Source organism: Oncorhynchus nerka, linkage group LG1, assembly GCF_034236695.1.
Source record: "Oncorhynchus nerka isolate Pitt River linkage group LG1, Oner_Uvic_2.0, whole genome shotgun sequence".
Taxonomy (NCBI): domain Eukaryota; kingdom Metazoa; phylum Chordata; class Actinopteri; order Salmoniformes; family Salmonidae; genus Oncorhynchus; species Oncorhynchus nerka.
In genome coordinates, this window is record NC_088396.1 from 33961606 (window position 1) to 33971606 (window position 10001).

Consider the following 10001-nt stretch of genomic DNA (forward strand, 5'->3'; position numbering starts at 1 on the left):
ACAACTCTATTAGGAACACTGGAACATGGTGTAATCTACACCTCCATTAGGAACACTGGAACATGATGTAATCTACACCTCCATTAGGAACACTGGAACATGAGATGTAATCTACACCTCCATTAGGATCACTGGAACATGATGTAATCTATACCTCCATTACAAACACTGCAACATGAGATGTAATCTACACCTCCATTAGGAACACTGGAACATGATGTAATCTACAACTCCATTAGGAACACTGGAACATGATGTAATCTACACCTCCATTAGGAACACTGGAAAATGAGATGTAATCGACACCTCCATTAGGAACACTGGAACATGAGATGTAATCTACACCTCCATTACAAACACTGGAACATGAGATGTAATCTACACCTCCATTAGGAACACTGGAACATGATGTAATCTACAACTCCATTAGGAACACTGGAACATGATGTAATCTACACCTCCATTGGGAACACTGGAAAATGAGATGTAATCGACACCTCCATTAGGAACACTGGAACATGAGATGTAATCTACACCTCCATTAGGAACACTGGAACATGAGATGTAATCTGCACCTCCATTAGGAACACTGGAACATGAGATGTAATCTACACCTCCATTAGGTACACTTGAACATGATGTAATCTACACCTCCATTAGGAACACTGGAACATGATGTAATCTACACCTCCATTAGGAACACTGGAACATGATGTAATCTACACCTCCATTAAGAACACTGGAAAATGAGATGTAATCGACACCTCCATTAGGAACATTGGAACATGATGTAATCTAAACCTCCATTAGGAACACTGGAAAATGAGATGTAATCTACACCTCCATTAGGAACACTGGAACATGAGATGTAATCTACACCTCCATTAGGAACACTGGAACATGATGTAATCTAAACCTCCATTAGGAACACTGGAACATGAGATGTAATCTACACCTCCATTAGGAACACTGGAACATGAGATGTAATCTACAACTCTATTAGGAACACTGGAACATGGTGTAATCTACACCTCCATTAGGAACACTGGAACATGATGTAATCTACACTCCATTAGGAACACTGGAACATGAGATGTAATCTACACCTCCATTAGGATCACTGGAACATGATGTAATCTACACCTCCATTAGGAACACTGGAAAATGAGATGTAATCGACACCTCCATTAGGAACACTGGAACATGAGATGTAATCTACACCTCCATTAGGAACACTGGAACATGATGTAATCTAAACCTCCATTAGGAACACTGGAACATGAGATGTAATCTACACCTCCATTAGGAACACTGGAACATGAGATGTAATCTACAACTCTATTAGGAACACTGGAACATGGTGTAATCTACACCTCCATTAGGAACACTGGAACATGAGATGTAATCTACACCTCCATTAGGATCACTGGAACATGATGTAATCTATACCTCCATTACAAACACTGGAACATGAGATGTAATCTACACCTCCATTAGGAACACTGGAACATGATGTAATCTACAACTCCATTAGGAACACTGGAACATGATGTAATCTACACCTCCATTAGGAACACTGGAAAATGAGATGTAATCGACACCTCCATTAGGAACACTGGAACATGATGTAATCTACACCTCCATTAGGAACACTGGAACATGAGATGTAATCTACACCTCCATTAGGATCACTGGAACATGATGTAATCTACACCTCCATTAGGAACACTGGAACATGATGTAATCTACAACTCCATTGGGAACACTGGAACATGAGATGTAATCTACACCTCCATTATGAACACTTGAACATGATGTAATCTACACCTCCATTAGGAACACTGGAACATGATGTAATCTACACCTCCATTAGGAAGACTGGAACATGACGTAATCTACACCTCCATTAGGAACACTGGAAAATGAGATGTAATCGACACCTCCATTAGGAACATTGGAACATGATGTAATCTAAACCTCCATTAGGAACACTGGAAAATGAGATGTAATCGACACCTCCATTAGGAACACTGGAACATGAGATGTAATCTACACCTCCATTAGGAACACTGGAACATGATGTAATCTAAACCTCCATTAGGAACACTGGAACATGAGATGTAATCTACACCTCCATTAGGAACACTGGAACATGAGATGTAATCTACAACTCTATTAGGAACACTGGAACATGGTGTAATCTACACCTCCATTAGGAACACTGGAACATGATGTAATCTACACCTCCATTAGGAACACTGGAACATGAGATGTAATCTACACCTCCATTAGGATCACTGGAACATGATGTAATCTATACCTCCATTACAAACACTGCAACATGAGATGTAATCTACACCTCCATTAGGAACACTGGAACATGATGTAATCTACAACTCCATTAGGAACACTGGAACATGATGTAATCTACACCTCCATTAGGAACACTGGAAAATGAGATGTAATCGACACCTCCATTAGGTACACTTGAACATGATGTAATCTACACCTCCATTAGGAACACTGGAACATGATGTAATCTACACCTCCATTAGGAACACTGGAACATGATGTAATCTACACCTCCATTAGGAACACTGGAAAATGAGATGTAATCGACACCTCCATTAGGAACATTGGAACATGATGTAATCTAAACCTCCATTAGGAACACTGGAAAATGAGATGTAATCGACACCTCCATTAGGAACACTGGAACATGAGATGTAATCTACACCTCCATTAGGAACACTGGAACATGATGTAATCTAAACCTCCATTAGGAACACTGGAACATGAGATGTAATCTACACCTCCATTAGGAACACTGGAACATGAGATGTAATCTACAACTCTATTAGGAACACTGGAACATGGTGTAATCTACACCTCCATTAGGAACACTGGAACATGATGTAATCTACACCTCCATTAGGAACACTGGAACATGAGATGTAATCTACACCTCCATTAGGATCACTGGAACATGATGTAATCTATACCTCCATTACAAACACTGCAACATGAGATGTAATCTACACCTCCATTAGGAACACTGGAACATGATGTAATCTACAACTCCATTAGGAACACTGGAACATGATGTAATCTACACCTCCATTAGGAACACTGGAAAATGAGATGTAATCGACACCTCCATTAGGAACACTGGAACATGAGATGTAATCTACACCTCCATTACAAACACTGGAACATGAGATGTAATCTACAACTCCATTAGGAACACTGGAACATGATGTAATCTACTCCTCCATTGGGAACACTGGAAAATGAGATGTAATCGACACCTCCATTAGGAACACTGGAACATGAGATGTAATCTACACCTCCATTAGGAACACTGGAACATGAGATGTAATCTACACCTCCATTAGGAACACTGGAACATGAGATGTAATCTACACCTCCATTTAGGTACACTTGAACATGATGTAATCTACACCTCCATTAGGAACACTGGAACATGATGTAATCTACACCTCCATTAGGAACACTGGAACATGATGTAATCTACACCTCCATTAGGAACACTGGAAAATGAGATGTAATCGACACCTCCATTAGGAACATTGGAACATGATGTAATCTAAACCTCCATTAGGAACACTGGAAAATGAGATGTAATCGACACCTCCATTAGGAACACTGGAACATGAGATGTAATCTACACTCCATTAGGAACACTGGAACATGATGTAATCTAAACCTCCATTAGGAACACTGGAACATGAGATGTAATCTACACCTCCATTAGGAACACTGGAACATGAGATGTAATCTACAACTCTATTAGGAACACTGGAACATGGTGTAATCTACACTCCATTAGGAACACTGGAACATGATGTAATCTACACCTCCATTAGGAACACTGGAACATGAGATGTAATCTACACCTCCATTAGGATCACTGGAACATGATGTAATCTACACCTCCATTAGGAACACTGGAAAATGAGATGTAATCGACACCTCCATTAGGAACACTGGAACATGAGATGTAATCTACACCTCCATTAGGAACACTGGAACATGATGTAATCTAAACCTCCATTAGGAACACTGGAACATGAGATGTAATCTACACCTCCATTAGGAACACTGGAACATGAGATGTAATCTACAACTCTATTAGGAACACTGGGACATGTGAACCTCCATTAGGAACACTGAAACATGATGTAATCTACACCTCCATTAGGAACACTGGAACATGAGATGTAATCTACACCTCCATTAGGATCACTGGAACATGATGTAATCTATACCTCCATTACAAACACTGGAACATGAGATGTAATCTACACCTCCATTAGGAACACTGGAACATGATGTAATCTACAACTCCATTAGGAACACTGGAACATGATGATTGAACACTGGAAAATGAGATGTAATCGACACCTCCATTAGGAACACTGGAACATGATGTAATCTACACCTCCATTAGGAACACTGGAACATGATGTAATCTACAACTCCATTGGGAACACTGGAACATGAGATGTAATCTACACCTCCATTAGGAACACTTGAACATGATGTAATCTACACCTCCATTAGGAACACTGGAACATGATGTAATCTACACCTCCATTAGGAAGACTGGAACATGATGTAATCTACACCTCCATTAGGAACACTGGAAAATGAGATGTAATCGACACCTCCATTAGGAACACTGGAACATGAGATGTAATCTACACCTCCATTACAAACACTGGAACATGAGATGTAATCTACACCTCCATTAGGAACACTGGAACATGATGTAATCTACAACTCCATTAGGAACACTGGAACATGATGTAATCTACACCTCCATTGGGAACACTGGAAAATGAGATGTAATCGACACCTCCATTAGGAACACTGGAACATGAGATGTAATCTACACCTCCATTAGGAACACTGGAACATGAGATGTAATCGACACCTCCATTAGGTACACTTGAACATGATGTAATCTACACCTCCATTAGGAACACTGGAACATGATGTAATCTACACCTCCATTAGGAACACTGGAACATGATGTAATCTACACCTCCATTAGGAACACTGGAAAATGAGATGTAATCGACACCTCCATTAGGAACATTGGAACATGATGTAATCTAAACCTCCATTAGGAACACTGGAAAATGAGATGTAATCTACACCTCCATTAGGAACACTGGAACATGATGTAATCTAAACCTCCATTAGGAACACTGGAACATGAGATGTAATCTACACCTCCATTAGGAACACTGGAACATGAGATGTAATCTACAACTCTATTAGGAACACTGGAACATGGTGTAATCTACACCTCCATTAGGAACACTGGAACATGATGTAATCTACACCTCCATTAGGAACACTGGAACATGAGATGTAATCTACACCTCCATTAGGATCACTGGAACATGATGTAATCTATACCTCCATTACAAACACTGCAACATGAGATGTAATCTACACCTCCATTAGGAACACTGGAACATGATGTAATCTACAACTCCATTAGGAACACTGGAACATGATGTAATCTACACCTCCATTAGGAACACTGGAAAATGAGATGTAATCGACACCTCCATTAGGAACACTGGAACATGAGATGTAATCTACACCTCCATTAGGAACACTGGAACATGATGTAATCTAAACCTCCATTAGGAACACTGGAACATGAGATGTAATCTACACCTCCATTAGGAACACTGGAACATGAGATGTAATCTACAACTCTATTAGGAACACTGGAACATGGTGTAATCTACACCTCCATTAGGAACACTGGAACATGATGTAATCTACACCTCCATTAGGAACACTGGAACATGAGATGTAATCTACACCTCCATTAGGATCACTGGAACATGATGTAATCTATACCTCCATTACAAACACTGGAACATGAGATGTAATCTACACCTCCATTAGGAACACTGGAACATGATGTAATCTACACCTGCATTGGGAACACTGGAAAATGAGATGTAATCTACACCTCCATTAGGAACACTGGAACATGAGATGTAATCTACACCTCCATTAGGAACACTGGAACATGAGATGTAATCTACAACTCCATTAGGAACACTGGAACATGATGTAATCTACACCTCCATTAGGAACACTGGAACATGAGATGTAATCTACACCTCCAATAGGAACACTGGAACATTATATAATCTACACCTCCATTAGGAACACTGGAACATGATGTAATCTACACCTCCATTAGGAACACTGGAACATGATGTAATCTATACCTCCATTAGGAACACTGGAACATGAGATGTAATCTACACCTCCATTAGGAACACTGGAACATGATGTAATCTACACCTCCATTAGGAACACTGGAAAATGAGATGTAATCGACACCTCCATTAGGAACACTGGAACATGAGATGTAATCTACACCTCCATTAGGAACACTGGAACATGAGATGTAATCTACACCTCCAATAGGAACACTGGAACATTATATAATCTACACCTCCATTAGGAACACAGGAACATGATGTAATCTACACCTCCATTAGGAACACTGGGACATGATGTAATCTATACCTCCATTAGGAACACTGGAACATGAGATGTAATATACACCTCCATTAGGAACACTGGAACATGAGATGTAATCTACACCTCCATTAGGAACACTGGAACATGAGATGTAATCTACACCTCCATTAGGATCACTGGAACATGATGTAATCTATACCTCCATTACGAACACTGGAACATGAGATGTAATCTACACCTCCATTAGGAACACTGGAACATGATGTAATCTACACCTCCATTAGGAACACTGGAACATGATGTAATCTATACCTCCATTAGGAACACTGGAACATGAGATGTAATCTACACCTCCATTAGGAACACTGGAACATGATGTAATCTATACCTCCATTACGAACACTGGAACGTGAGATGTAATCTACAACTCCATTAGGAACACTGGAACATGATGGAATCTACACCTCCATTAGGAACACAGGAACATGATGTAATCTACACCTCCATTAGGAACACTGGAACTAGCGATGTAATCTACACCTCCATTAGGAACACTGGAACTAGAGATGTAATCTACACCTCCATTAGGAACACTGGAACATGAGATGTAATCTACACCTCCATTAGGAACACTGGAACTAGAGATGTAATCTACACCTCCATTAGGAACACTGGAACATGATGTAATCTACATCTCCATTAGGAACACTGGAACATGATGTAATCTATACCTCCATTAGGAACACTGGAACATGAGATGTAATCTACACCTCCATTAGGATCACTGGAACATGATGTAATCTACACCTCCATTAGGAACACTGGAACATGATGTAATCTACACCTCCATTAGGAACACTGGAAAATGAGATGTAATCGACAGCTCCATTAGGAACACTGGAACATGAGATGTAATCTACACCTCCATTAGGATCACTGGAACATGATGTAATCTATACCTCCATTACGAACACTGGAACATGAGATGTAATCTACACCTCCATTAGGAACACTGGAACATGATGTAATCTACAACTCCATTAGGAACACTGGAACATGATGGAATCTACACCTCCATTAGGAATACTGGAACATGATGTAATCTACACCTCCATTAGGAACACTGGAAAATGAGATGTAATCTACACCTCCATTAGGAACACTGGAACATGATGGAATCTACACCTCCATTAGGAACACTGGAACATGATGTAATCTACACCTCCATTCGGAAAACACTTGAACATGAGCTGTAATCTACACCTCCATTAGGAACACTGGAACATGAGATGTAATCTACACCTCCATTAGGAACACAGGAACATGATGTAATCTACACCTGAACACTGGAACTAGCGATGTAATCTACACCTCCATTAGGAACACTGGAACATGAGATGTTATCTACACCTCCATTAGGAACACTGGAACATGAGATGTAATCTACACCTCCATTAGGAACACTGGAACATGATGTAATCTACACCTCCATTAGGAACACTGGAACATGATGTAATCTACAACTCCATTAGGAACACTGGAACATGATGTAATCTACACCTCCATTAGGAACACTGGAACATGATGTAATCTACACCTCCATTAGGAACACTGGAAAATGAGATGTAATCTACACCTCCATTAGGAACACTGGAACATGATGGAATCTACACCTCCATTAGGAACACTGGAACATGAGCTGTAATCTACACCTCCATTAGGAACACTGGAACATGAGATGTAATCTACACCTCCATTAGGAACACTGGAACATGACATGTAATCTACACCTCCATTAGGAACACTGGAACAGGAGATGTAATCTACACCTCCATTAGGAACACTGGAACATGATGTAATCTACACCTCCATTAGGAACACTGGAAAATGAGATGTAATCGACACCTCCATTAGGAACACTGGAACATGAGATGTAATCTACACCTCCATTAGGAACACTGGAACATGATGGAATCTACACCTCCATTAGGAACACTGGAACATGATGTAATCTACATCTCCATTAGGAACACTGGAACATGATGTAATCTATACCTCCATTAGGAACACTGGAACATGAGATGTAATCTACACCTCCATTAGGATCACTGGAAAATGAGATGTAATCGACACCTCCATTAGGAACACTGGAACATGAGATGTAATCTACACCTCCATTAGGAACACTGGAACATGAGATGTAATCTACACCTCCATTAGGAACACTGGAACTAGAGATGTAATCTACACCTCCATTAGGATCACTGGAACATGATGTAATCTATACCTCCATTACGAAGACTGGAACATGAGATGTAATCTACACCTCCATTAGGAACACTGGGACATTATGTAATCTACAACTCCATTAGGAACACTGGAACATGATGTAATCTACCCCTCCATTAGGAACACTGGGAAATGAGATGTAATCTACACCTCCATTAGGAACACTGGAACATGATGTAATCTACACCTCCATTAGGAACACTGGAAAATGAGATGTAATCTACACCTCCATTAGGAACACTGGAACATGATGGAATCTACACCTCCATTAGGAACACTGGAACATGATGTAATCTACACCTCCATTAGGAACACTGGAACATGATGTAATCTACACCTCCATTCGGAAAACACTTGAACATGAGCTGTAATCTACACCTCCATTAGGAACACTGGAACATGAGATGTAATCTACACCTCCATTAGGAACACAGGAACATGATGTAATCTACACCTCCATTAGGAACACTGGAACTAGCGATGTAATCTACACCTCCATTAGGAACACTGGAAAATGAGATGTAATCGACACCTCCATTAGGAACACTGGAACATGAGATGTTATCTACACCTCCATTAGGATCACTGGAACATGATGTAATCTATACCTCCATTACGAACACTGGAACATGAGATGTAATCTACATCTCCATTAGGAACACTGGAACATGATGTAATCTACAACTCCATTAGGAACACTGGAACATGATGGAATCTACACCTCCATTAGGAACACTGGAACATGATGTAATCTACACCTCCATTAGGAACACTGGAAAATGAGATGTAATCTACACCTCCATTAGGAACACTGGAACATGATGGAATCTACACCTCCATTAGGAACACTGGAACATGAGCTGTAATCTACACCTCCATTAGGAACACTGGAACATGAGATGTAATCTACACCTCCATTAGGAACACTGGAACATGACATGTAATCTACACCTCCATTAGGAACACTGGAACAGGAGATGTAATCTACACCTCCATTAGGAACACTGGAACATGATGTAATCTACACCTCCATTAGGAACACTGGAAAATGAGATGTAATCGACACCTCCATTAGGAACACTGGAACATGAGATGTAATCTACACCTCCATTAGGAACACTGGAACATGATGGAATCTACACCTCCATTAGGAACACTGGAACATGATG